The 27,622-nt window shown below is 39.7% G+C and overlaps 1 protein-coding gene across 9 annotated transcripts in view; it reads right to left on the bottom strand.

The window, feature by feature from the left end:
• The window catches only part of OSBPL6 (oxysterol binding protein like 6), a 96,813-nt gene extending 69,191 nt beyond the window's left edge, over positions 1-27,622 (bottom strand). For 6 of the 9 annotated variants that reach the window (XM_038142826.1, XM_038142834.1, XM_038142832.1 and 3 more), the window contains exon 1: positions 27,151-27,258. The gene's annotated coding sequence lies outside the window, so the exon portion shown is untranslated. Of the gene's footprint in view, positions 1-13,023; positions 14,055-26,387; positions 26,965-27,150; positions 27,259-27,347 lie in introns of those variants that run through there. The other 3 variants (XM_038142827.1, XM_038142830.1, XM_038142831.1) reach the window with 3 other exon arrangements.

The following is a 27,622-nucleotide window of genomic DNA, read 5'->3' as shown; positions in this document are numbered from 1 at the left end:
AATGCAATATAACAACTTTTCAAATCATGCTATATTTACCAGGTACTTACATATTTTTCATTCTACCTACAGTGGTATGAATGAAATGGGTTTTTTAAGCCCTTTGATTATATAAGGTGAATTTAAATATTTTAGAAAATGTTACCACACATAAAATAATTAATTGTTCTTCTATCTGTGAATGTCAGGATTTCATATCTTACATTTATAGAAGTAAATGTCATTGGAGAGGTGCCTTTTGGAGAACTTCTCAGCGTATCAGTGAGGTAGACTGAATGCAAAACCTGCTCCAAGCTCTCACACACGCCACAGAACTTGTGGGGTGAAAAATCAAAGTTTATTTTAAGGTGAGAGAGAAAGCAAATGAATAGTACTGGGGAAAATAAAAAGGATTGTTTCCTTCTTTTCCTGAGCAAGCACAAGTGCCCAGAGTTGGTCAGCTGCTAACCAAGTGTGAGCAGCCAAAAGTGAGGCTCAGTGGTGGAAGCAGCACTCAGCGTTTTGCTGGCTGATGTGCATTAACGTCACAGCAAACGCCGCAGCTGAAAGGAACAGCCAAGAGGCAAATCCAGCATCTGGCCAAAGGCAGTGACTCAGCTGGGCTCAGGGCACAGCAAGAGAGGGATGCAAAACCTAGCAGTCAACAGAATTGCTGCTCTAGTGCAGAAAACTGATGATGTTAACCAGGACAGCTGAGAGGGCTCACCTGCAGGCCTGACCATCTCCACGCTGGTCAGAGGGACAGGGTAAATCACGTGTACCAGTGATGGCTTTCCACAAATAGTGACCTTGCTTAAATGGTACAGGAAATGTAAGGTTTCTTTCTCTAATACATTCAGTTAAAATTAAGGTCTATCAGGGATGAATTTAGATTTAAGTTCTGTCTGAATTAAAAATAACTGAAAACCTCAGGTCATCTAAAATAACATCTTGTCCTCTGATGCTTGTGAACATCAGTGACATAACAGAAAGTCTTGACTGTTCCACTGTTCTGTGCTTCCTGTTTTAGAAGGCAGCTGATGTTCATGTGAATGGGGAGGTCTAAAAAGTCACAAAATAAGTCAATGAACTCCATGGGGTTTTTACTGACTCAGAAAATGAAATCTTTAGAGCAGATGAGCTAACATGAGATTGACAAAGAGTGACTAAACTACAATGCAGGTGACCTAAATCTGTTGCCTTTCCAGCTCAGGGAAAGATGAACTGTGCAGGAACAAATTTAGGGAAGGGAAGAAAAAAAATTTTAAATATCTGAAAATGTTTTTGCCTTCTGATACAGCAATTATTCAAAGTATGCTTTTTTTGGACTGTTGCAATGAAAGCACTATCATCCCTTAATCAACAAAATGGTAATAGCAGTGGATAGTTAGTTATAATTATATATAATAATTTATAGAAATTGTGACTTGGAACATGGATTATGGCTAATTTTTCATAATGCAATTTTTACATACACACCTCTTACAGAAAAGAAAAAGAAGCAGAAAAGCACTGAAATACTTAATAAATCTTAGAATATTTTTCTAAAGCCAAAAGTTGAAATTAAATATCAATTTATTTACTTGTCCTCAGTTGTTTAGTCTTCTCCTATGTATGGTAACTATCAAGAAGACCACATAACAGAATGAGCAATTTGGTGAGCAATTTGAAGAAACCAAAACAGCCACACTGCCCTGAACAGAGGGGACTCCCCTCTTCTCATGTTCTGGATGATACTGTTGGTCCCAGATATGGCAGAAGTGTTGGGATTGTTTCACCTCTGTGTGTAAATTCCCAGATGTTCTTCTGCTATATACAGCCCATAAAACAATTTTCTATCAATCTCTTAATTACAGTATCATTTTATCATACCTGAAATAGAAATCAGAATAGCAAAATGATTCCTATGTACTTCTAACTCAATTAAATTTCGCCAAAGCACAATTGTTTTCCACCTATGAAAGCAGAGACTTTGAGTTCACTGCACTCAAAGAGTCTCCAAATCCAAGAGGGACTGGAGGATTAAGTACCAGCATCAGATGTCAGCAGGGACTGTCACATCCTCACTTGCTTATGGTATCCCTGCATCAGATGGCCATGCTGCACCTCTGTTTTCTGCACGGCATCACATAAGTTATAATGAGGGTATGAAATATTCACCTCCTGAACAGACCAGTAACACTAAATTCTAGTTTTTTCCAATCTAAATTTAGTAAGCAAATAACTATAAATTGGACCTCTGCACTTAGAACAGTGAGCAACTGCAAACAAACTGTAACTGCAGATGCAATGAGGTCAGTATGACTCCGCAGTATTTAAATCTTCCTTAGTAACTCCTCACATTTGGGGCAGCCTGTTCAAGAGGAGGATGGTTGCTTCTTTTGTGATGGGTTTGTAATGAAAAGATACACTGAAAAGTGTTTAAGAGGTATAAAATTTTTAAGTAGTGGATAAAGCACCAAAGAAAATCATTGAATTAGCATGCACCAACTGCCTCAAACCATTGAGATGAAATGTTTGCTGCGCTGTACACACAGGATAGTTTGTACAACATCCAGAGACATGACTGTATAAGTGCCAAGCCCTCCCAGCACAGAGCCAGGCAGGTTGCAGCATTCCGTCTTTAAAAAAAAAAAAAAATCTAATAGAATATGATTGTTACAGTTCTCAAGTTTGCCATCAGAAGCTTTTACAATCTGAAAGTATTAATGGGACCATGTAAGGCAGTGGCTTCCTAGAAAAAATGTGAAGCATTTTCTGTTTGTGTTAATGGAGAAATGAAAAAAAAACCCAAAACAAACAAACCAAACAGAAACACATGATTTTCTATTATTGTACAGCAACTGCTGAAAATATGTCATTCATTAAAAGAATGCCCTCCTGTTTATCCCGTACTCACACAAACCTGGTTTCAAAATGCCATAAGTCACTGGTATTTGTGCTTCCACCGCTGCAATAAAATCCCACTAGCAAGTTCACAGAGGCTCTGCATTGCACATATCTCACTCTTCTTCTGGTACCTCTGCCTCAATCTTCCCCTAAAGTTTCACAGCTGATAATGCAGGAACATTGCAACCCAAATTCACACCTTGCTTTCTGGAATAAGGCACAATTGTTCTATTTTCTCTCCACTACCTATTTAGTTTGCAATGAAAAGCTACACACACAACTAAACCAATACAGACATATGTGTTGTGCTACAGCAGCTATTACTAATAACTCAATAGTTACATTAATATATATCACAGGCCTCAATGGAAAAAAAATCTCTTAAGTATGACCAATTAAAGATTAAAAATCTGTGCAGCTAGTACATTCCAAAAATAAAACTGATCAATAACGCCAAACATCTCTGAGATTATTTATCCTTGACTGGAAAGGCCTTTGTAGGAAACTTCTACATCAAAACTGGCATCTACAAATTTCCAGTTTCACTTTGAAGAAGCAGAGAGAAGACTTGTGGAATATTAACTGTAAAAAGATCCCTCACATCTGCATGTTTTCTAGAATAACAGTAACAAATTTCAGATGGGTATTTCCCTGACATAATATATTCCATAAATTAGAGATGATAGAGCTAATTGACTGTTTATAAATAAAGTCTGCCTGCTGCAGCACAGAGATATAAAAACAGAATGTACAACACAGTTCTCCACATGGCAATGCTGAACCAAAAAAAGACTTTGTCAATGTTTGGTAAATTATAGCTGGATATGACTCTGCTGTGGCCTATTTAGGACTTTTTAGAACTATTTTTGCCTGCTTTTTAAGTGTTGTACTTTACACAAGCAAACCACTAACACATTGTGTTTGTCAATGTGATCTGCAAAAAACTTGTTTCTTCTCACACTCCACAATAAAATGCTGCCCTGTTTAAAATGCTGTTTGTGGCACAAGGTGTTAAGTCAAGTTCTGCCTCCAGAGAACAGCACAGCAGGAGCTAACTCGCACGCCCATATTTATAAAGAAGATAAGCCTGCTTTTCCAGACCATATTTTCATGCAGAGGTTTAAATAAAAATCCTGTTTCATTATTTATAATGATGATTTCTAACTTGTCATAATGAATCCAAAAGGGAAGTAATATAAAAACTAAAGAGCTTTTATATTAATTAACAAAGTTAATGTTGCTGTTTTTTGCTTAAACAAGCCATTTCAGTCTGCAGTGGTTACTCCTAGGAACCCATGATAGCCAAGGGCCAATATTTGCCATACACTGTATTAATTCACATGCCAAAAAAACCATAGGCTGAGGATGTCACAGAGATCATAGCTTCTTTAATCATATCCATTAGACAAAGAGGACTTAAAAGTACAAAGAAGTGGCATAGCAAGAAGGTGGAGAGCTACAGCAACTATGCAAGACCATCTGCATGGTAATGAACTGCTGTGGGAAAAGGAATCTGAGGTAAGTTTTCAGTGGTCATAAACATTTGGGGAGACACTGCTTTTGAACATATAGAGAAATCTGAACCCAGCACTACCAAGGACGGTAAACACTTGAGGAAAGGCAGTTTATGATCAAAGCCAGAAATACCCATAGTATCAACATTGTGTGGAGGCCTCCTTTAGTTTTATCATAGCAAAACTGAATGCTGAAGTGCTGACAGGATAGACCATGTTCTTGAGATGCTACTTCTAACACAGTCATCTCCTTCCTACATTGAGGAGGAAGCAGCAAAAACATAAAGCAGGAGCAAATAGAAATAAAAACTCCGAGATGGAATGCTTGATAGTTCTTTTTTCCTGATCCTTCTAAGATGATGTAATGATGTCTTCAGCTGGGAGACAAAAATCCAATAAAAGGATTATCCAGCAACTTTAATGTAAGATTAAGACTGCAATATTCACAATTGCAGCACTATATAGCACAGAAGATAGTAAGAGAAGGATGTGTTATAAACTATTTACACATTTTCTTTGAATTTGATTGACAAATAAAATTATTTACCCAGCTTGTCCTCTAAATGGGGAAGATGCATAAGAAAGCACAAGTGAAAGAAACATCAAGTCAAATACTTCCAGTTTTAATTTTTCTGTGTGTATATAGAAAATATTCAGCTACCTCTCTTGACTTTAAAACATTAAGCAAAAGCACGTACCCAGAATATATGTATAAGTCTAATATTGTTTCATTTTATTAAAATATTTGCATGTTTTCTCAAGTCCTTTAGGGAACTACATACATTTGTCCATCACAAATACCTTACTTTCTCCTCTTCCATTTCCTGTTGCTCTGAGGGCTTCACCAAACTGGTGCTGGTACTTCAGTAAGTTGCTTTTCAAAGCAAAAAACCCACTGATTTTTGAATGGCTTGTGACTGCTGGCAAGGCCAATAACAGGGAATACAGATTGTAACTCTACTTTTCACAAAAAGGACAATGGCACTGATGTTGAAGAGCTGCTCTGTAAATCCTCACAACAGGTTAAAGGACAAGTAATAAGGCCTTTGTCTGTGACTTTTACATCAAAGAAACCATAAGGGCTTCACATTTGAATGGTCTATGCATCAAAGCAAAAGGGCTGTCACTCCAATTCTGCTGCCTTCTTCTTCTTCTGCTACCACCTCTATATATTTGTGTGGCAACCATCACCTCACTATCCCAAGAGAAGTAAACTGAAAGTTAACAGTTCAAAGAATTTAGCAGAAAAAAATCCTATCACATGTTGTACTGCATTAAGTGAACTACTGTTGGTTATACAAGGAGAACTAGTTTAAGAATAGTTCATTAAAGTATTTATTCTATTACCATATTGACAGTAGCTTCCATTAACTGGAGGTAGATTTTCAAGGGTTTCCTTTATTACTTCATTCAGTAGACAAATAAAAGTATACTAAATGGAGATGCTACAGAATTACATATCCAGGTTTCCAACATTTCCTTGTTTTAGTCTATTGTGACTGTCATTCTTATTTCAAATCTTTATAGATTCTTTATAGATTGATTCTTTGCTCTTTGTCTAATCAGAAATGACTCATCACCTAAATTATGATGAAAAATTCCAATAATGGTGCATTCAAATGGAATAGAGCCAAAGACTTGAGGTACCACTTGAAGAATCTTCCAAATATATTTATATTATCTGTTCCAGAGAGACATAAGTTACTACTGTTGCCTTTAAAAGCACTAATCATGATTTTACTGCATAAAATAAAGGGGCAAAACCCAGCCTGCTGACACTCAATGTTCTAGGTTCACATCATCAGCTAAAATACTCCTACTTTTTGTTACACAACATCAGGATAAGATTTTTATTTGCAAATCAAAAGGAAAATGTCACCTTAACTAATGTCATGTGAAAGTCTGCCGCAAAAGAAGCTCTAGTATAGGATCAGTCACCTGGATCTCTCTCTACAATTTTGAAGCTGAAGCTAATGCAAGGAAAAAAAGAACTGATTCCATATGGTGTCCTGAATGCAATACACAATGATAAACAGGAATCACAAATTTGAAAAAAAAAATCCATTATTCTTTACTATGAAGAAGCTATAAATAGCGTTTGCTAGTCGTCCACAACTGTCAGTTCAATTCTCCTTGATCTAACTGCTATGTACATTGTACAGCACCATCTCTATTCAGCCATCATATGGACCTGCTGGAACATCCTGAAAACAGAAGTGGTAAGTGAAATGCCTGCCACTGACCATTAGGGAGACTAGCCTCCTTTTGTTTCCTTGGAAATGATAAAGTGCAATGGCCACTTCCACTAGAATAGATTTAGTGAAACCGGGGAGCTCAAAGCATCACATTAGAAAGTGAAGAACAGAGGAATTTGTCATCAGGTCCATACTTGTCCTCTTCATTCAGTTCACTGCAAGTGAGTAATTAACTCACAGTTCCCCTAAAAGAAAAAGCCACCACCAAACCCACACCCCAAAGTATTAACTACTACTCCAAGAGAAACAAAAATTGCATTCAATTACATTTCTCTCTGTGGATTACAAAGCATGGGAACATATTAAGATGTAAAACCAAAGTGACATACTACAACTAAAAACCAGGACAGAAACAATACCTACATTTTCCAGTATTGTCCCTACAGGCCTGTATCTATTTAATGGTATTTAAATCGTGTAAGAAGGTTGAAGTAGCTCTCTTTGAGCTGTTTTTTTCACTATAATAAGGGTAGTAGCTTGTGGATCTGCAAATATCCAAACAGCCCTTATCTAGCATTTAGAAAAAAATTATACAATATCATGCCAGGGGAAAAAAAACCTTCACAGTAATTTTTTATTATGCTTGGAAATAAAAAAGAAATAAGAGGCAGAAATTAGAGGAATGTGGGATCTTTTTTAAAAGTTCGTATCTTTGTTTTGTTTAGCATGTTTCCATAACAGTGTAAACCCAAGAGTCATCATTTCATTTCTAAAAGGAATCTTAGCATTTCCTACCTGGCAAAGCTGGCACAGCCATGTCAAATACAAGAGCAGTAATTCAAAACTTGGGAATGGTCAGAGCCCACTGAGTCACATACTAAAGCAAACTGACAGCAACCGAATCTCACTCTTCAATAACACCAGTTAGTGGTCTACCATCCCAGAAAAGGTGCTGGTGTGACCCATGCAACCAGTAAAAGCTTTCCCAACACAAAAGCCACTGTGACTACTGCCACTCTGCTTTGCCTGAAAGGCCTTGGAAAGAAGCCAGGACTCAGGAACACCACACTTCCATTATCCTCCCTCCTGAAGACTGTTAAACTAGAAGAGCATTTATGACTCACTGCCTATGCTCCACACTGCAGATACCAGGGATATTCTGCAGTGTCCTAAACTCTACAGGTACACAGAAAAATTAAGAGTTTTAGTCACAGTGACTAACTATTCTAATTTGAAATATTTATCCTGGAATGCTTTAGACTTTTACTGTTTGCCCATCTGGTGGGCTGAAAGGCCACAAATACTTTTTCTCTAATAGACAGATTTTAATCCTGTAATAGGAAAAAATGCATCCTAATTGAGATGGTTTCTTAAATGTTTTAAAACTGAAGTGTTGACAAAACTTCAGAAAAAGGGAAGAACACCACACCTATATTGAGACACACTGTCCTTCTGAACTACAAATGAAGGTTGAAATATGCAGGGAGCTACAAGAGCAAGGCTTCTTTCCAGGAACTAACTAGCATCACCAGAAATGCCACCACTTCCTGACCACCTACAAGCATCACTAGACAATTCCTATACAAATACTATTTCTACACATGACAACTGTCATCACAGAAGTCCAGATCAATTATCCAAGTAGCATATTCACACATCAGACAAAGAAGCAGAGACACACTTATGAAGATTGAAGCTACTGCAAAACTGCTACAGAGCCGCAGCTGCTGCTTGCATTGCCTTTCTTGAACCAGAAAAGCCACTATTAGAGCCAGAACAAATAGAGCACATAATGACCAAATACATCATCTTTACATCTGCAATGCTACAAGCCAAGTCTTTGAAGCCACATGGGAGATAAGGGTGCAGCAGCTCCAGGCTAAGGCAAACTACAAATCACTTAAAGAGCACCTTCATACATGCCACACAAAAATCATCAAAGAAAAAGCCCCTCAGAATTTCGAGCCAATTGCTGTATTGTTACTTCTTTGGGAAAGTATTCTAGTCATAATTATTCAAGTACCAAAATGGAAAACTGAGTATTCTAAATATCACAAAAAATTGTTTTCCCTTAGTACATTTAATCAAATTACTATTTCTGAAAAGCTCTTCACATGCTCATATTCACTGATCAACTGTATAGCATTATTGTTCAGAATACAGCATCATTGTTGTTCAGAATTCAGAAAGAAAGAAAGAAAGGAGAAAGGCATGTGATATGTGAGTATGAGCTCCTTGCTGGGGCATATGCCTCCAAGGCACTGGGGTACCTCAAGACAATGGTGATAGGCTTGCTTTCATGGTAGCATAATTCATGCTTTTATCTCTGGGATTTTTATACAATAGGATTTATGATGTTGGGTGTATTTCTGACTTTTGGCCACAGCAGGTATTTTTACACATGTTCAGGAATTATTGCCCACTGCAGAACTGCATATGATGTCATTCAATAACATGGGTGGTTTTGTTGCCCACAAAATTCAGTCTCATTACCCAGTGTGCAACTAACCAACAATGACACACTTGAGAGACAGAGCTGGCAAGCCTGGGTGCTTGGTGGTATTCCCCAAATCAAGCACACCTACTAGCAAAACTTTTTGCAACTTGTACATTTTAGCAAACAAAGGAATTTGAATACAAGTTGCATAGCTCTCTTATTACTCGGTTTTCTATCTTCTGTTAGCTAATGATTCTCTCATTTCATATGCTAAACAGTCCATGGGCTCTCTCACTTCGTTGAGTGGGTGACTTTCTGGGTCGGTGATCCGTGAGTCGGTCCTGACCTCCCCCTGCTGGAAGCACCTCTTACCCAGCCAGAGCTGATCCAGCACAGTTGCTGTATTTGTTTTATTAGTTTCTTCCCTATCTCTTTGTGTCCACTACCCTTCTTCCCAAGCTTTGGTAACCCACTGAGATCACTGATGCATGTCAAGCCTTAAACCTTAACAAGGCAATTCTACCAACAAGTAATTGGTGTTTCTAACACCTAGACATCACTTGGAGCTTGTTGGCAGCTCTCTGTTTCACACATCAAATCTCCCTTCTTGCTATTTAGGCTGGAAAGTATACAAAGATAAAACATCAAAGGACATCCTTTCGTAAGAAAATCTTACATATTCCACATTTGCAATAGTTACTTCTGCTTGTCTTATGTTTCTAAATGGAATTGGTGTAAGCAGAGAGTAGAATTATTGCAGATGATACAGTGCAGATCAATTAGATGGTCGCAAGAATTGTAAGTGGAGGTTTTTCTGTTGTCTCATGTAGCACAACAAGCAAGACACCCATTATCTATTCCTAGTCTTAAAAATTCCCTAATGCCTATAAAAGTGCAGCTCTGTTCTGAGAGTTGCCTGAAAAAAAAGTTATTTGACTAATTTCAAATATAAAAACTCATTATGTAGTGATTAAAAAAAGTTTTAAGTGTAATCCTAGAAGCATATTTTAAACTGCACCACACACAGAAGTTCTGCAGCCAGTGCTGAGAGCAGCTCTCAGTTATGGCATGCATCTTAGCAAATATTCCATCCCAATTTGATCTGTATCTGCCACGGCAACAAACTTTTCAGAAATAAGAGGAATTTATCAGGGAAGCTGAGAGAGATGACTCATTAGCAGTGACCACACACCACCAAAGAGTTGAGTAAGATGGCAGAGGCTGACTGTAATCTGACTTGAACACCACAGTGACTCACCCAGCCACTTCACTTGCATATGACAAGGCACTCCAGCATAGGAGCACTCACAAATAAATAAATAAACTTTAAAAGCCCATAGAACCCATTCCCAATCACATTAATAGCAGACATACAGAGAATGTATCCAGAATTCTATTTTCATCTAATAAAAATAATAATACATAGAGATCTTCTGAGAAATATGGGGTCAGAAGAATGGAAAGTAAGATCATATAGGCTGCATGTAGAGGAGATAATGGAAGAGGAAAAAATATTTCTACAATTATGGAATCATAATTTTATTTTTCAAAAGGAGACCATCATAAATGTATTTTTTAAACACCAAAAATTCTAGGTGTAGGACTTAGAATTTACTGAACAACCCATAAAATATACAGCTTTGCAAAGTACAAAGTAACCAATTTTTGTAGTAAAGACTAAATAAACCCTTTCCTTATTTTTATATATATTTATATTTTTAGTCAAGAGACAAAAATTATAAATCTTTATGTGCACACACCATAAAAGAGATTTATATTCCAAGGCAGAAAGATAAAAAACCAAAATAGTTCAGTAAAATTTATTCTATTACCTCAATATTCTATTACCTAGGTCCCTCTGCTTATTATTTATAATGTTTACACATATCTTCATTTAAAGATATGAAGAATTTTATCAGCAACTACACTTCAAAAATGTACTGTTCTTCATTCAAATAAATAAATAAATATCTCTAGTTATATAAACAGATATGCTTTATCCTGAGGACAATGTAACCAAACATAATATTTTAATTTTATTTAGTTTTACCTTAGACATAAGAGTATTTTTTTAGCTAGATGGATCCTAAAATTAACCTCCAAAATCTGCATTTAGCCTTGATTTAGACTTGAATTTAAATAAATAACACTTCTCAATGGCAGACTCGAAGCTCTTACAACAAACCTGCTCCCATTCCTACAGTGGGGTGGCTGTTTCATGTGCCTAGTCACTGCAATTGGTTCAAGCTTTATAAACAAGCTTCACGGGGCAAAAAAGGAACCCTAACCAAGTGCAGATGCTGTAATAGAAAAAGACAGGTCCTTTTAAGAGGGATATTCTGAAAACTTAATTTCGAGACACAGGAAGGGAAACCTGTATAGGTACTTTTATGGAGTGGGTTTATCATTTTCTGTTACTTTGGTAGCTGATAGTTGTATAAGAAGCTGATGGGGCAATCACAACTTCACCTTTCCTTAAGACCATCACGCGATAACACAAGGAGATGCTGGTGAGATTACAATATAAAAAAGACAAAAACAGAAGTTGGAGACCATGAAAGAAGCAAATAAATTCATGTCAACTATTAAGCTACTTAGGGAAGAGAGATGAGCTTTGCTGTAGCTGGCATTAGAGCTCTGTAACATATAAACCTCTGCACTCTGATTTCTAAACCCAGTTGCACATGCACAAGTCCTTTGTCATTGTGACTGCTCACAGTAGCAGCCACACTAAAAGCATCTGATAGTGCAGAGTACTACAGCAACCAGCAAAAATGAGATTTTAATATATCAGAACACACCTCAATGTAACAGATTTTGTTGATGTCATCAAACCATGCTACCAGAGAGGAAAAAATAAAAACTTTAAAGATTAAATAATTCATAATAAAATTACATAGAGGAAAAGCTGTTAAAGTAGAACACAAACACTTCTGGACAAGGAATATATTTCTGTAAAAACTGAAGAACTAGCACCTAAGTGGCAGAAGAAACTGACTCTTAAGGAGACCTCAGGTAGTTAAAATTCAAACACATACACGCCACTCGGGAAAAACATTGAAAGAAAATATTTTGTAGAATTATAGAATGGTCTGGGATGGAAGGGACCTTAAAAACCATCTAGCTTCAATATTCCTTATTTCCTATTAAGTTAATTGTGTTATTCTCTTCTCATTGCTTAGCTTTTATTTTCAAAGACTTCCATGTAATTCTTTACTGGCTGAAAAAAATACTCAAGTTCTAAATCTATGAATTGCTCTGAATTTGTTATAAAGCTCAAATGCTCTGAACAGATGGAACAAGTATTTCATACAGCACATAAGCTATCCAAAAATTCACAGGTTATGTATGTATAAAACAAGGAAAATTAGGTGGGTTAACAGCAGGAAAGTAGCTACAGCATCCCTGTGTGATGTAGAGACGTGACTGTGAGCCCTTTGTCTGGACGGGTGCCAAGGCCTCCCCACAGTTATCCTAGCTGTAAATAGGTAGTTCTTCATTCAAGCTGAGAAGAAAAAAGGCAGACAGATGTGATACCAGCCATATTGCTCCCTTGTGAGCTGTTGGCTGCAAAATACAAGTGGGCTGTAACCACACAAGATCGATAAGCAACCTGCATCCAGAAGAGATCTTTGGTAGGTTTTGTTTTAGGGAAACTTACCCAAGTATCAAAGCATCAATAAGTCTGTTTGTTTCTTTATCATTAACGAAAACTAAAACAAATAATAACACCAAAACCTGAAATAGATTTTTTTAGCAAAACAGATTTAACAAATCTCATTAGTTAATACAGCTTTAATGTAAGAGCTATTGCATGCTTGAAAAAAAAGATATTTCCCATTTTTACCCATTTACACTGCTCCTCCAGCATTGCCCATGTTTTCTTTCTCCCTCATTCCTTTTCTAAATGATTTTATTCTGTTTAAGTTCTTATTCCACATTGACAATCTTTTCTGCCAGATTTTTTCCACTGCTTTGTTCCTATATCCAAAATGCAGAGCATCCCCACCTCTCTTTCCCACAGGATTCCTTTCTTTGTTCATGTTGCCCTTTTTTTTTATCCTCTACTCCTCTGTTTACTCTGTGCCTTTGCTTATTTTCTACCACTTCAGCAGAAGAGAGTCCAAGCAAAGATGAAAAACAAATGGGAAGCAAAAACATTCCTTTGCTAGTGCACTGTTTTGTGCATGGAAGCGTGCCATTTCTGGGAGAACAGTCCAACTGGCATCACAGCCATCCCTGTGGCACTGGACAACGATGTTATGTTGCTCAGGCAACCATTCCTAATTGTCTTTTGGGATGCTGAGAAAACAAGATGGATTTTTTTTTGCTGGTCTGTCTGAAGGTCACAGTGGCGTGGCGGCACTGAACACAGGTTACTGCCACAGCAAGTGAGGCACTGAAAATACCCATCAGGCAGCCCTACAAGCACAAACACGTCAATCACACAGAAACCCCACTCTGCAGCCTCAGTCATGTAAAACAATGTGTACAACAGTTGTCATACAAGACTACAACAACTACTATGCCAGAGACAATGTTATTCTAGACTCATGCTGAAAGCAAATCTGAATGTTTCTCCTGGCTTGAAAAAATTAGATATAAAAAAAGGCGCTATTTATATATAACAGTGTCCTACAAGGAACAGATTGTCAACAACAGTTTGGCAGGGCACCACGAATATCTTTTAGACATTGGAAAGAAAAATCTTCAGAATGTAAATGTCTGCTGAAACAAATGAAGACAGAAGCTTTAAAAGCAAGAGCTACTGCCTCAAAGTTCCTCCAGAGGGTTCATCTCAGTATATGTATATTTTGCATCTTAAAAGAAACACACCATATGCTAGGATGACTTTTCTTAACTAGAAAAGTCTGCCTGATATTTTTGGAACAAGCAAGTTTTTCCTTGGGCATGTTTATTGACATGTTTCATAAACCTCAAATCCTTAACTGAAAAAAGAACCTATTTTGGCTGCATGAGAAGCAGATTCTTTTTTAGTTCAGAGACCTAGAGCAGGAAGAAAAGAGAAATTTCAAGTTAAAAAACATTTAAACATCAATACACACCAAAATGAACATTTCATTGAAAATGTATTCAGATAAAATTTCATTTTTCCAAAATTTTCTCCCTTTTTCCTCTTATGAAAAATATTTGTTAAACTTAATCCAAATTCAGTAGCAAAGGCACAATACTGAAACATTTTCCAGAGCACAACAAACCAATAAACTGCACTTCCTAAACCAACAGAGTCACAAATCCTCTTCTGTGGATCCCTGTACTGTCTCTCTATTTTCTGTGGGGCCCACAGGAGGCACAGTTCCACCTGAACCTCTCTGGTTTCCCTTGGCCCCAGAGCCATGCACAAACTTACAGCCTATCCTCTAAGGCTAGCAGAAGGATGGAAAATTACCCAAATTTTTCTTTTAATTGTGTTTACTCTGTTTTCACTTTGGTGTCTGCCCTGTACCACAAGGTTTCTCCAGCCCCCATTACTGGATGCAATGTCTCTGGGTTTCTTCGAGCCTACACACACTGTAGGACCCTATAATAAGCACATATACATGCCAAATTTAAGGTCTAGGAAGAAACTAGACCAACTGGATGGGGAAAATGGGTATTTTGAGCTCCCTGTGACATTTCCCAGTCCAACTGCAGAGGGAAAGGCAGGATGCTGTGCTCCCTGCTCTGAGTTACTGCCGTGGGCAGGACACCAGGCTCAGCAGATCTAATGCACCACATCCAGCCTGTGCTCATCTTTCATGTCTAGGGGAGGCAAAAAATATTTTCAAACTCATTAGCTATATTTTTCAAAGGATGCTGTCTTGACTATTTTTCCCCCACAGATAATCCCAGTTCCCAAGGCCTGGGAATAGCTCTCACTAGACAGAATAAGAGATATAACTGCAGAAATCTTGCACTTATTTATCCACAGCTGGTCAGAAAGCTCTCATATAGTGCTTTTTTAGCTAGATTTGCATGTACTTGCAAGTATTTTTGGCAAAATAACTTTCTTAGCCTCCATCATTTCCACAGTGGTTGGCTCCTTCCATGTGTTTCACCTTTTCAGAAATATTCCCCTATCTAAGGAAAGCACTCCAGTTCTCCAACATAAGCAAGCAATTTTACCACTGAGAACACTTGAACAAGACCATCTGAGAGGCCCACATCACAGATAACTGACTATCAAGATGTTCTGCATCCCAAAACACAGCCACTAGTACTTAACACACCAACAAGGTCAACAATGTCCTGCCATTATCACTCAGGGGCTTTCAACTTCCACAAAACATACTCAGAGGCATTTTCAGGTTCATAATGACACTTTAACATACACAATATAAATAGATATGACAAAACATTGCTATTTAAGCCTGGAGGAAGAGACAAGGGCAGTCACATTTCTCTATTATAAATTATTATGCACTCTGAAACATTAATGAAACAAATGACATTGGTGGACTGTATTCAGAAGACAAATAACAGGAAAATTAAAGACTTGTCCCTACAGCTACTCCTATTAGAAGTGTGCTAATTTTCTGAAGAGCTGTGTGAGCAAATGATGAGTTACAACTTTACTTGCACAAATCTGGTGCTACAAAGAAAAAAGGTAACTCTTGTGGGTTTTTTTTCTATTTGCATTCTGTTTTCAATTATGAGCTAATTTTTGGAAGACGCTTTTCCTTGTACAGTATTTATGTGCAGACCTCCGAGTTTACTGCACACACAGCTCCTCATCTATCTCAGGAGGGCTCAAGGAGGACACTGCATCCACCATTCAAGCTGCAGGACAGAGATATTAGAGACTCACGGGCTCTCACTGCTCTTACGCATCCATGATGACTGCCAATAAAACAAGCATTTTTTAAGGACTTTGTACTATACATAAAAGCAGGAATACAGGAAGATGCCCTAAATAAGTAAATGCATACTGTAAGCTACCAAATTATTTTAAAAGCCCTTTCATTCTCATATCAAACAGACATTTCATAAAATACACTAGCACCAAAATGAACAGCATCCTCTAGACATTCTGTCCAACAGACATAGAGTCAAGAGAAAAAGCATTTGTGGTCTCTTTTACTTAGACTAAAGGGTGACCTAAATTAACACTGTGTTAAAGATAACAAAAAGACCTCCAGCAGTAAGCAGCTGAACATAAATCTGATTGTTTCAATTACTGTCATCATGATTTCTCAGAAAGAAGCAGCTCAGCCTTCACCTGCAATTCTGTTAGGACTGATTCTCAACCTGAAAAGGGGGCACTTATCACTGCTGGGTGTATATTCATGCTCAAGACAGGATACTAAAAATTTTCTTTCATGACGACATCTGACTTCACTCACGTAACACAAATCCCTCAGTTGCCAGGATTCCATCCACACCTCCAACTCTGCTGTTAACAACCAACATAAGATTTTATCTGTGATCTTGGCTGAGCCAAGAAGATGTGCTGGCTGACACAAACTCCAGTCAAACTGGGTTCATTAAGTATTCCTCCTCCCTCTGATCACTGACTTTGACAAATCAAGGAGCACTGTTCCCACTCAGAGTTTCTTATTCCCATGTAACATGGTGACAAATTTAGATTTTCCAGAAAAGGCGCAACAAAATATGGGGAGAATTCTAGTGATAAACTTGCATGAATAAAGCTGGTGACCAAACTACAAGTGTCCTCTTTTCAGGAATCACACATTTATGAAACAGAAGATTTAGGCACCACCACCAAAGCAGAAAAAAGAATAGAACACTTCATATTTTGCAGGCAATGAATACCTGCATATACAATCACAGAATGGTTTGAGTAAAAAGGGACCTTAAAGTTCCAACCCTCTGCCATGGGCTGGGACACCTTTCACTAGACCTGATGGAGCTACTCAGAGCTCTATCCAAACTGGCCTTGAACACTGCCAAGGATGGGGCAGCCACAGCTTCTCTGGGCAACCTGTGCCAGGGCCTCACCACCCCCATAGTGAAGGATTTCTTCCTTAAATCTGACCTTAACCTACCCTTTATTAGTTTATTTAATTGCTCCTTGTCCTGCCAACACACCCCTGTGAAAAGGCTCCCTTTAGGTAAGGACAGGGGCTATAAAGTCTCCCTGGAGCCTTCTCTTCTCCAGGCTGAACAAACCCAACTCTCTCAGCCTGCCTTCACGGGAGATGTGCTCACAATTTGTGTCAGAGGTTCCAACTCAAGTCCTCAGGTTCTTCTGAACTTCTAATGCCATACAATTCACGGTTTGAAGTTCAGCATCTCCTTTTTAAGCTCCCTGTTGCCTTATTGATTTCTGACTTACTGAAAAATCTCCTACCATTATCTGGCAGCAACATCTAGGCATAAGAATAGTCCTGAAAACAATACTTTATGCAAGATTAATGTCAGAAGTATAAACAATAAAATGCTAATAAAATATTAAAAGCCATAAAAGATACCATAAATATAGAAATAGAGATGAAATTTCTCCCTCTGCTCCTTGTTACCATTCACAAATTATAAACTCAGGTAAGGACAACTCAGTATTTGTAAATTCATTAGAAAAAAAAAGCACTGATTCTGAGTCATCTATCATTTAGACAGTGAAAATCTATTGTGATATACATAAATGTTACCCCAAAAACATTTTTATCACCATTCATAATACTTTCATTATCATAAATAAATATATCTTGAGAAAGTTATACCAGAAAACTGAATTAGAGCATCCAAGTTCTACTCAAAAGCAATACTTTGAGTAGAAGTGTTTTTCCATTCAAACTTTTCATTAATGTGTATATTGCCACAGAATGAACAAAGATACTGAACTTAGACACTTTTTTAAGGCCCTTTAGGACAATTTCATACCTCAACATAGTACAGTATTTTGTCACCCTTGACATTTGTTTTATCTCAATACTGACTTTCCATTTCTGTTGCAATTTCTTTTTCTTCCTTGAGAGGAGAAATCACTCCAGCTGTAAGGACAACAGTAATTTTCTTAAGTAACTCAGTTAATTTTTTCAACATTCTTCAGTCCTTCACAATAGCTGGTAAATCAACGTTTAGCCAAATATGTGTCAGTAACCTCAGCCAAGATGCCCACAGCCAGAAGAGAAACTCCCCTGCTGTATGCAATACCTGTTCCAAAATTAATCAACACCAGAAAGTAGGAGTAAAACAATTCTTGAAAGACTACCAAGCAAATACACTAAGGAAGTAAAAAGGACTTGTAAGGTTAATTGCATTACTGCTGCATAGTGACACCTGATAAATATGTTTTGGGACAGCTTTCCGATTATAAAAAATCTAAAAGGGAGCTTAAAAGGGAGGGGAAAAAAAGACTGTAGGCATTCAGGTGGAAATTGCAGTGCTCTGGAAAGAAAATTTCAATTTAATCCTTATTTTATCTGATTTTTAACAAGCATCCCGAAACAGGAAAACTGCATCTATTTTAAAAGGCAGGCCTTTGCCCTTGCATTTGAAAAACTTAGGAAGGTCATTTTCCTTTTCTTTTTCACTCCACAGATCCAGGGCAGTGGCCTCCACTTCCCCATCACTCCAGTCAGACCTGCAGAAGACAAAAGCCTACTCAGAGTAGAAGTCTATAGTAGAATTTTGAAACCTACCATCCATTCATTCCCTTCAAATATTTATGTTTTAGCCTGTAAAATTATTTTTAAAATGCCTATTCTGGCTCATAATATTTTTATTTATAAAAATTAAATGCGAGACCAGACCCTCCAAAGCACCAGTACCTAAACACTGATAAATTTCAGTGACTACAAGGATAACATGAGCACATTCCCAAGTATGTAAAAATCTAACCCATGATAGGGATCATTTTCAGTTTCCTACAAAGTTAAATTTCCTCAAATAAAACATTCACCCTCTTAATTGAACAAAGGCTTTTAAAACATACCACAGTTGCATCATTATTTGATTGTTTAATTCATAAGTACAAGCAATGGCTGGCCATGAGAATGACAAGCACTAAGTACACACTATACAAAACATAAAGATAAATTAAAACCAGCTTTCTGGGAAGCACACAGAAGTCTGAGAAGACTGGAAGCTTCACACTTCCTCATTTATCTTTTAATGGAAAAATTGACATTAGCTGAAAAAGTATTGATTTTCTGTGCTGTTACCTGTGGGTAACTAAAGATTTTAAATTCATTTTTGCAGCATACCAAGACTGCTTAAAAAGAAAAATTTCAGAGAGGTCTGCTTGAATTACTTTCTGGGTCCCACAACACATACAGACATTTATTTCTGTTCAGACTTGTCCTCCTAAATGAGAAACCTGCATTTGGAAGTTGCACCATTATGTTTAAATCTGCTTCGGCATGGCTGAGATGTATAACCCACCTTGACAGAAACACCAACCTAAAGTGCAAAAATATTTCACTTGCTGCTATTAAGAAATGGCACCTTACACTGCTTCTAGGCATAATAAATGGTAGAAAAATAACCTATTTTCCTTGGTATGCTTGCACTGTGAGTATCCAGGCCTTTTGTTCTCCAAGGTTTTTTTCCTTTTATACTCCCAGCCCCTGGCACTGCCCCCCAAGGATCTCCTGAGACCCTAAGGACCTCAGGAGAAACACACAGGCGTGGCAGCTGGAGGGAACAGGCACGGAGCATCACCAGCCTGGCCAAGAGGACATGCTTGTGTCACCAGGAGGAGCAGTGAGCCTGGGCACAGGTCTGGAATTCCAAGAGCAGTGAATTAACAGGTGGGGAGTGACCTGTGCAGGACAGACAGAATGATAAAGAGGCAAGAGCTGTGGAAGATGTCTCAGTGCTGGAAAGCCAGAAGCGATGAATACACCCCTGGTGCATTTGGATTTCAAAAAATTAGTTTCAAAATAAGTTAGTACTCATTACATTTCAAAGAAACTAAATTTCACCTATAAAGAGATTTAGCAATGTTGGTGGTTTTCTCAGTGTTATATCACACAGCTATGACACATTTTTCATGAGAAACCACCCAAGAATCAGCCAAGAAAGCAGAACTGTATGTTCCTCAAGATATCTGCAGCCTTAAGAGCAGTTTGTTTCCACTAGCTTCCAAAATGGGAAGGCTGCCATAGATGTTGAAGAATAAAATCTCTGAAGCTGCTATACCCCCCACAAGCACGTTCAGTGTTTCGCAGCACTGAGCACAGTGCCCACAATCAGACAAAGCAAAACACAAAACAACATCCGTTTTTAACTGTGTTCATTACCTTTGAAATTATGCAATGGTATAAAAAAAAAACAAACCTTCTTTATTATGAGATACTGCCTTTTTTTCTATAGAGATCTATGAGCCTAATATACATCAACCACAACCTCAGTAGTTCTGGTTTACTGTAAGTAAAGCCCCTTCTTTGGTGTTAGCTAGCTGCTCCCCTTGGGGGAAATTCACCATGTTTATCAAGTTTTTGTTACTATCTACCTGCATTTTACACAGCATTATTCCTTACTCCATCTTTGAAATTATTTTTACTGATTTACTACAAAAAGACCTGTGAAAAAGAATGAAGAAAATGTAGAAAATTCTAAAGAGTGGATTCATACTTTACAAAAGAATTCTGTGTAACTTTACAATAATTCAAATATATAGAATAGTAAAGAGATACAGCACAGGTTTATGACTGGTATTTGACAGCTTTATGCAAAATGACTGAGCTAAAGTGCTCACAAAGTTAAGAAGAAAGCACAATAATCTGAAAACACTGAATAAATCTTTAAAAATGCTGAAGAACATTGAGGGGGAAATCTAATAATGAATATATCAGAAGGTAATTTCACCAGAAATACCATAAGGTGGCAGGGAACAATAGTATCTCTGTGCCTTTGCACGACAAGCCAGCAGCCAAGGGCCAGCACAGCTCTGGGCTGGGCAGGCAGCAGGAATCAGAGCTGGAGGCAACAATCCCTCCTGCCTTCCCTGCCCTGTGCTGTCCTCATATAGAGTAACATTCCAACTATTAGAATGTGCTCATGTCAGAGAGGACAAGTGGGTGCTTGGATCTAAAAAGGTCATACAGCTGGGAGAAAAATGAGGCACTCAGCAAGGCACAAAACATCAGGAGAACTAAGAACAGCAATCTGTTACACAGTCTCTGCAGAACAGGTCTGGGCATCTCAGCTGGAAACCTAAAACCCAAGGGGATTAAGAAAAATATCACAGCTTTAGGAAAGGACACATGATTACAGCTGTTTTAGCCGAACCTACTCTTTCTAGATTGATGTTACATTGTTTTGGCCAAAACACTATGAAAACCCAAAGAAACTGATGAATAGGAATTCATTCATTTTAAAGGCAAAAAGTCTGACACCCTCTCCTCTTCCAAACGTAGCTCAGAAAATTTAAATTTGCAGCAGGCAGACAGACACAGCAGCCGTTATGGAAAGGGCAGGAGCTATGAACCCAAGCTGCCATGTCATTGCTACACTTCAGAGCATCTGCAGATCCAACCCCAACCTCTGCATCACCAGACATGGCAATTAAAAAGCATATCATAGATTACTTCTGAAGCTGTTTCTTTCCCTTAAACTCACAGATACTGCACAACCATGTGGAGCTATGGGAGAGTCCTGTAAGGGGCTCAGGGTTGGTCAGTTGGGCTAATTCTAACCCTCATTTCTGACTTGGTTTGAGGCCTCCCCCAATAATCCTCAATACACATCAAAAGAAAGAACAACCATTATTGTATTAATTAGAGACAGAAGCCACCCTTTTTATTAACTGCAAGCCCTGTCACAAAAGAGTATTTGTGGTGACTGGCAAGAGGCTGAGCATGCAGCTACTAGAGAAAATACCTTGTTTAGGTTTTTTAAAGATTATTTTGCATTGCAAATAATAATTGCATTGTCTTGCATGTCACTGAATTGCATACTGCAAACTGACCATGGGTTTTGTATGTCGGCCACGCTACCAATTATTAGGAGAACCAAGAAAAGCCTGCTCAGTGGAACAGCATGTAATTTACATTTAGCTTTCCACAGCATATTTGCACACCCACACAATATAGGTCATAGTTGAGGAGAGTTAGAGAACTCTTTTTTTTCCCTTCAGTCAGAGAATGCATTATTTTTGCCCATGATTATGTCACCCAAGAATATTACACCAGGTAGCAACTGTGACCTGCCTATACTTCCTAGAAGTTGCACACAGAACAGAGTTGTCAGGCACAAGTGAATGTGGAAAGCCAACTTGTATTTAACTGACAGGAAGCGGGGGGGAAAGGAGATGGATTTCAGCATTCTTCAATCATTACACAAAAATAAAAATAATTTGTCTGGCTACAGACAGACTCATCCTCTGACTGCTCTACAGCTCTATTTCATATCATTCCTATCCTTCTGGTTTTGGCAAGCATCTTATGAAGCTTGTTCTCCAGAAACAGAATAAATTCCAGAAGCATAAAACAGAATTAAAACAGCATTAAACAGAAAAGCAACATAATTACTTACCATGGGGATGTATATGTCATGTTCACATTGGGGTCAGAGGGATTTCATGATGACTCAACACCAACTGCTGCTGTTTTGGATCTCAGCAAGCTGTTTTATGTTAAAGCTTCTTCCTTTTAACTAAGCATCATTTCCACCATTAGCCACCACTTTCTCACCCAGCTGACCCACTCTACTCTGAAAGAAACATTTGTCGCTGAACTAACCACTCCAGCTTCCCATTTTCAAGATGAAAGTCCCTTTATCTAGTCCATTTCTTGCCATTTCTGTAGCTCTCCATCAGTGATTCTGCCTTTCCATTTTCCCTAGATCTATCCTTACCAGGGGACAGCACAGCTAACTGGCTCCCTAAACACCAACTTATAAAAGAAATTAGGTTGAGCTCCACCATTTTCCCCTGAAAATAAATCAATTAAAAAAAACTTATGTTGTGGCTAAAATCTCAAAAATTGTAATCTAGGAAGATGAGCCACAGTCTCTCTGGGTTAATTTCTCTCCCACTTCTATAACACTGCCATTTCTTTCCAAACAAGGTTGAATTTAATTTTCAAAGGCAGAAGAGAAGAAACAGTTAAATGCTGTTTTCCTGAAAAAAGACCAAAGAGTGCCATGCATCCCTGAGAAGCTCAGCTATAAAAATCCTAATAAAGTAGAAGTGGGAGCAAGAGTGCACTTGCAGTCCCACTGCAGATGCAGGTTGACTACACACAGGACAGCCACAGTAAAGGCAGAGAGGAAACATCAGCCTGGAACCATTCCTGTAGGATGTTAACCGAAACTTCTCTTGATCCAAATTCCATCACCTTATTATTAACAAATTATTAACAAATTCCATCACCTTATTATTAATATCACCTTATCCGTACTGGGTTTGTCACAGTGGAAGAGGCTGAGGTAGCAACAAGAACTGAGAGACACCACTGCATCACATAATCTGAATAAAACAAAGTCCTGTCATATTAAGCAGGATGAGTGCATCATTTCTATCCCAGCTTGTCTACTCCATGATACACAAAAGTCAAGATCCAGGTGACCGCGCCACAAGGGACCCTGAGGAACAGAATGCTCACTCCAGCTGCTCAGTGAGTCCAAGTCCTGACCAATGGCCTGGCCCTCACACCAAGCTGTTCCCTTCCAAGTGGCATGGCCCTTGTCACGCTCCCCCACACCTGGGGCTACTGCTTAAATTTCTTTCTCATTTATTTATTATTTAGCCCTTTCTCATTTAAACTGTCAGCGTGAGCCATGAAAGTCCCACCAATACCACTGCCCATATCTAAGGTCAATTAGCAGTCACCACCAAGGTTTCTGTAACTCTTTAGGCTCCCACTGCAAACATTTTACAGGAAGCAGGAACTGCTACAGTGCAAAATCCTTCTATTGCTTTTCATTTTCCAGGATTGACCAGGTCAGCTGCTGCTGGGTAGATGTAGCCAAGGCCTCCTCTGTCTGAGCAGGTAGGCTTTACTCCATGGCACAGGTTTCATACAGACTCTTCTTTGGACAACCTGAGCTTGTTAGATTTTCTGTTGAGAAATGTTTCAGTTCATCATCTGAAAAAGTGTATCACATTCCAAGATAAGGTTTCTTGAAATCGATCTTTAGATCATTCTTAGACAAATATTACCTACTTTGGGTTGACTTGTTTTCATAACAAAGCAATCCCAGATCTATGCTCTACTGTACTGATGTAAAGGATCCAATGCATCATTTTAACACCTGCATCCTTCACAATCATACTGTACCTTTTGCTTGCTTCCTTCAACACCTATGTTGATATGGCAAATTCAACACACAAACACACACACACATGCCCCTCCCCCCCCCAAAAAAGTAAGCATTTACTTTAGTATTCCACTGTGAAGTTTTTTTTAAATCTCATTAAACTTAACTTACGAAAGAAACACAAGCCTGAAGGAAATTCTTGGAGAAATTCCTTTTTGAAGTCTAATTACCTAGAGTAACATTTCCCATGAAAATTATCTACAGAAACCGCTGCCTTTTCCCATACCAGAATAGTCAAAAGCTTCAAAACCAGAAAACATTTAGTTACAAGGAAAAGAAAAAAAAAACAAAAACAAACTCCCAGAAATCTCTAGGAACTATTTGAATTGTTCAGTGTTTTAAAAAAATATTTGAAAACACGGGAGTGATGTACAAGTATTTGCTGCCCTATCCATGAGGCACAGGGGCTAATTAAATTGTTAGGACAGGCTCATTTTATACATACACACACATTAAAAATATAAACACACACATCTTCAGCAGCAAAGGGCTGGCAGTTCCCTCCTGTCTCCCACAGCAGGGACAGCAGATTCTCCAGCATGGCACAGGCACAGAAGACTGACTAAAGTCCCTTAAGAAATACAGCCCTCCTGAGACAAAGCCCCGTGGTAAAGTAGCATAAATTCCCAGGGAAAAGCCCTTGCTGATATCCCATGAACTTGGAAGAACAAGAGCAAAACATTCCCTTCCACTGCACTAAGAAATCCATTGGTAGGCTGTGGCTGAGCTGAAATGTACAGCACCCAGGGGTGCACACATACACAATCACACACACCTCTGCAAGAGGACTAAAGTATGAACACCCTCTGCTCATCTTCATAGTGGACTGGAGAAAGAAGAAGAAAAGGAGAGCAGACCGATGCCTACCACCATTTGCAATAGCGCAGGAGGCCAGGGACTGCCCTATCACACAAGTCACAGAGCTTTAACTTTCCACAGCCATGGCAGCTCTGTAATAATGTCCAAATCACTTCTCAGACGCAGAGAAACTCTGACACCTGTGAGTAAAGTTGTGTTTTTGATGGCTGTATAAAAACACATCTGAGCATATATACAGAGTACAGAGCCCTTCAACACCAGCACTTGGAAAAAAAACCCACGCGTGTTCCTACAAGTATATGCAAACCAATGTTCACATCACAGATATTGATGAATGAGCTCCCAGAATGGGCTAAAAGCAAAAATATTCCAGCAATAAGCAAGGCTGCAGAGAAGGCCCCCAACAGCATAGCTCTAAGGGCTCTGGAGGATCTGGGAGCACAATAGCAAATTAATGGGAAGTGGAAGAAACATGCTTAATGAACTACATGTTGTACCCTGCAACAAAGGGTACCTCTTTCAGCCTTCAGTAGCAAGGGGAAATGTTTGGGGAATCTTCAGTAACAAACCCTCCAATATTGTTTTCCAGTTATACATCCTGCCATGTACTTGGAAAGAAAAGGTTGTTTAAATATAAACCTGTTACAGTTTTCAATAATCAATGTTGTACACATCTCTGTTAATTTATCTAAGGTGGAGAGAAAAGATAAAGTAGTCTCCTTGTGTAGTTTTTAAACAAAAATAAAAGAAAACAGTATTTATTATATATGCAAAAAATGCTTCACTAAACATATAAGATCCGTAACAACGACATCTGTTTAACCTCTAAAGGTCAAGGTCATGTCATTAACACCAAGATAAAAAGACTAATTATAGTATCTACATCTGTATGGGCAAAGGCTGGTTATTAGAAAAGAACTATTATAAACCAAACACAATTACACTGTAGAGAAACCATTAGATACTTGATGAGATTTTAATCTTTGAGCTGGTATCATTCTGCAAGTTAATCATCTAGAGAACAGAAAATCTGTTAGGAATGCAATTAAATGTACTAGTTCCATTAAAATTGAGCTGATATAGTTAATTGTAGTCCTAAAATAGCAATTTCCTCACACCTTCACTAAGCATTTTTTTTCATCTACTGAGTAATAGTCTATTTAAGGAACACTTTTCACTTAAACTCTCAATTAAGATTTGTGAATACTTTTGTTCTCTCAGGCTAACCCATGCAAGTTACACTGACGTTCGCTATTTGACCTTGGCTTCCTAATTTGCTCTGAGAAGTCCGGCAAGGATTTTGTTTCAGTTACTGTTAGTCCATGGTACCTGCATTGCTGAAGCTTCCCGGAAGAAAATCACCAATGTATCCTCCCAGCACACGACAGCAATTAGAATCTGACATGAAATGACGAGCCAATGGCAAAACCCACGTCATAAAGTCATTTTAAGCATCAGCACTTTGGGCAAACACATGATTTCCAAACATCAATTTTAATGAATACATCTTCAAAGTACTTGGAAGGGATTTTCAGCCTTGCTAGCAAATTGAGAACACAGGCCGTTCCTGCCTTTTTTGGAGAGAAACAGAATGAAAACAAAAAGGTATCCTAAGAGTGCAGCAACTTGGCAATAGCTAATCTGCAACCGAACCTCACAGACCACACAGTTTACTGGAGTATTTTAAATTGCCCTGCAGGCAAGGGCGAAAAAAATCACGACTTCGGGGAGAGCCAGGGAAGCCGGGGCTGACACCGGCGCATCTCTCTGCGCGGATGCCGTTACGTAACCCCGGCCCGGCCCCCCCGGTCCGGATGCTCCGGCTGCGCCCCGGGGCCTCAGAGCCACGGCGGTGCCGGGCCCCAGCCCCTGCCCCGGCCCCGGGCTCACCGCCGCCGCCCCAGCCGCTCCCGCCTCCCCCGGCGGCACCGCCGCGCCCCGCCGCGGCACCGGCCCCGCGCAGCGCCCGCCGAGCCCGGCTCCGCCGCCGCCCGACCCGGGACTCCCCGCACTGCCCTGCCCGGCCCGGCCCGGCCCGGCCCGCCGCTCCGGCCCCGCACCCGCGCCCCCAGCGCCGCCGCTCCGCGCCCACCTCCTGGCCGGGATCCGCGGCGCATCCCCGCTGCGGCCCGGGAGGCTGCGCCCCGCCGCTCCCGCTCCCTCCCGCCGCAGCTCCCCGCCCGCCTGACGGAGGGAGGGAAGGAGGGAGGGGGCGGGCAGCCGCAGCCCCGCCGCGCCGCCCCCCGCCCCCGCCCGCCGGCCAAGGTGCCCTCCGCCGGCCGTACCCACCTGCGGCGGGCGGCCCCGCGCAGCGCCACGGGCCCGGGCACAGGTGCGGGCACAGGCGCCGGGAGCGGCTGAGGGGCGGCCGGCGCAGGGATGCTCCGCCGAGCGCGGCTGCGGCCCTCTGCGCGCAGCGGCGGGGCGGCGCCGGGGCTCGGCTCGGCACCTCGCCGTCCCTCCCGCGGCCGGCCCCGGTGCGCCGAGCAAAGCCCCGAGTCGGGGTGCTGCCGGCCTGTCGGAGAAACAGGCCAGCGGCGGGGACCGCGTAACGGGCTTCGGTC

This window comes from Motacilla alba, chromosome 7, assembly GCF_015832195.1.
Source record: "Motacilla alba alba isolate MOTALB_02 chromosome 7, Motacilla_alba_V1.0_pri, whole genome shotgun sequence".
NCBI lineage: Eukaryota > Metazoa > Chordata > Aves > Passeriformes > Motacillidae > Motacilla > Motacilla alba.
The sequence above is the reverse complement of the archived record's forward strand: the minus strand, read 5'-3'. Positions and strand labels throughout refer to the sequence as shown.